Here is a 3,419-nt window from a genome sequence, read left to right on the forward strand (position 1 = left end):
CGAGCTGGTCCCGGACTGCGTCACTGAGCCCCCTTATGAAGGTTAGGCGAAGAGCAGGTTCGTTCCATCCGCTCTCCACCGCCGCCAGTCGAAACTCCATGACATAGTCCGTCACCCTGCTGCTCCCTTGCCGGAAGGTCCCCAACCGGGCTCCAGGGTCCAGACCTCGGGCTGGATGGTGGAACACTCTGCGGAGCTCCGCCACGAAGTCTGGGTAGGAGAACAAAAAATCTGCTTCCATTGCCCAGGAGGATGTGACCCACTGGGCAGCATGGCCTGAAAGTAGGTTGGTTATATAAGCCACTCGGGACCCATGAGCTGAAAAACGGCTTGGCTGATGACGGAAAACCAACTCACATTGCATGATGAATGTGGCACACTCCTCGGGATTACCGTCAAACAGCCGTGGGACGGAGAGAAGGGGTTCCCGAGGTGCGAGATCTGCTGGGGCTGCGGGGAATGTTCCTGGAGGGTGTGAGAGATGAAAAGTATTAACGGCGTCGCCCAGCGAGTTAAGCTGGGCGAGAATCTCGGACTGTTGTCCCGCCATAGCGGCCATTGAACCCTGCATAGGCAGGACCTGGTCCCTGAGGTTCTGCACCGCAGCCGCAGCCCGCTCTAATTGGAGACCATGATCCCTGGTCAACTCGACTTGACATGCAAGTGCGGTTCTGACCCCCTCTGTGTCGGCTGGGGTCGTCATGGTTGGTTCGTAATGTTATGGTTTGACACCGACCCCAAACGCAACGACACAAGAGAGTTGGATTCAGAGTTGCCGAATACAAGGGCTTGTTTATTTGGTGACTTGAATAAGTGAAACAGGGAAAGCAGGTCAACAAGAAACAGGTACAATGAACAAGGGGCAAAGTTCTGCTGCTCTGCAGCTTCTCCCGGAAGGGTAGTCTTGGGAAGCAGGAGCAGACCTCTGTACCGCTCTGCAGACTCTCACGGCGGACCTCTCAGATGTTGTGCAAGACCGAGAGAGGGAGAGAGGGAACGGGTCAGTGACAGAGCAGACTTGAAACGAGCTGGAGGACAGGGTGTTATATTCTTCGTGTTAAACAACACAGTGATGTGCAATATTCCAAAAACAGCCCAAGTGAAATATCTTCATGTAAACACACAGTGAGCAAAAATCCAAACACCGTCCAAATGTGAAATACAATCTTCGTGTAAACACACAGTGAGCAAAAATCCAAACACAGTCCAAATGTGAAACAATATCTTCGTGTAAATACACAGTGAGCAAAAATCCAAACACAGTCCAAATGTGAAATAATATCTTCGTGTTAATACACAGTGGGAGGTGGAAGATCCCAAAATATTATTCCATAAAGGAAAGGGCAAAAACGATAAAGGCTGGGTGAGTGACTGTCTGACAAAAAGGTGGTAGACTTCAGTGTAAAGGTTTACACACGAAAATCGGAAATAGGTCAAGACAGTCAATCTAGATAAACTCACCCAGACGAGCTGCGTAAAGGAACAGGAACAAACAGTGGAGGCGAGCGCGCGCCACGGAGCAGGTATCCAAGCGAAGGCTTCTAGGAATTTCCTGGAGATTAGCACAGTGAAACAGAAGCAACGGGGAAAAACATCCAGCGACAAATCAAGACGAACCAACAACTTAGGGTGGGGAAAACGGGGTATAAATAATGAGGGATCGATTGATTGAAAGGCAGTGACAGCTGGGGAATGTGATTGAAAAGCGTGGGGAAGTGAGGGAACCAATCAGCGACGTCTCAGATGACGTCAGCGGGGAGAAACGTGTGAACGAGGGAATTGAAATACTTGACAGAAAAAATGAATGAAAACAAAGCGAGGGTGGTTAAAGGAACAGAACGAGTGAGAAGGCAAGGACAGAAACCTCACACTTATGTTACTTAATAAAAGAGAAAGGGAAAAAGGGTTTACATATTTGGGGATAAAGATAACCCCGGAGATTAAAGACTTAGTACAGAGTAATTACGATCCAATAATGACAGATGTAGAAAATAGCCTTGAAAGATGGAGCAAATTACCAATATCAATGATAGGCAGAGTGAATATTATTAAAATGACTATATTGCCTAAATTCTTTTACCTATTCCAGTCAATCCCAATGCCCTTACCGGAAACTTTCTTTCGGAGATTGAAAACGATGTTCACATGTTTCATATGGAACAATAAAAAACCCAGGTTGAGACTGACACTCCTTTACCTCCCGTATGACAGAGGAGGGCTTAGACTTCCAGATATGAGGCTTTATTACTGGGCGGCACAGCTCAGGACAGCAATGTTCTACTTTCAACATGCAGATATACCGGCTTGGATGGAGATAGAAAAAGAAGAGACAAAGATAACACTAGACGCATATATATATTCATGACAGAGTAACTTGTTGATAAAAAATACAAAGAACCCGTTCCTCCAGAATACAGTAAGGATCTGGCACAAGGCGCACTTACACTTAGGTAGAAGAGATAAGTTGTCGGGGTATACACCAATCTGGGGGAATGAGGAATTTAAACCGGAAAGGAATGATGGGGGATTAAAAAATTGGGCAGAAAGAGGTTTGGGTAAGATTAAAAACGTATACTTAGAGGGAGAATTGATGACCTTCGAACAGATAGTGAGCACATTTGAAATCCCAAGATCACATAGATTTAAATACTTTCAAATCAGGAGCTACGTAGTCTCAAAGAATGGGGGCACAGAGGAACCACCCACATCCATAATAGAAAGACTTACGAGGAACAATATGGTGGGAAGAGGACAATTATCCAAGTTTTATGATGTGTTGTTATCAGGATCGGATGAGAGCTCTTTGAGCAGTTTGCGGGCATTGGGAGAGGGACATGGGGGTAGAAATAGCAGAAGAGGACTGGGAACAAGCATGTGAGATGTCACAGACACTTTCAATCAATACCAGATGTAAACTCCTACAATATAAGTGGATACATAGAGTATATATGACACCAGAGAAATTACACAACTTTTATCCTGTGATCCCGGATGAATGTACTAGGTGTGGGGTAGAGATAGGGACCCTATACCACTGTATGTGGGAATGTGAGAAGATACAGGAATATTGGAAGGAGATATTGGAACTCATATCGGAGATGACAGAGATAGAAATCCCGACCGATCCTAAGTTATGTATACTACACTTATACCCGGAGAAGTTCCCAGCTTATATTAGAAAGAGGAAATTGATACGTTTTTGTTTGTTACAGGCCAAGAGAGTGATAGCTTTGAACTGGAAGGAGATACAGAGACCAGGAGCTAAACAGTGGTTAAAGGAAGTGTCAGAAAACTTAGCAATGGAGAAACTAACATACATACAGAAGGGAAAAACAGAGCAGTTTGAAAGGACATGGACATCGTTTATACATTTCCTGGAAAATGTAAGAATCTAAAGGAGAGGGATAGGAAACATGAAA

This window comes from Notolepis coatsorum (genome assembly GCF_963971535.1).
Source record: "Notolepis coatsorum genome assembly, chromosome: 15".
Taxonomy (NCBI): domain Eukaryota; kingdom Metazoa; phylum Chordata; class Actinopteri; order Aulopiformes; family Paralepididae; genus Notolepis; species Notolepis coatsorum.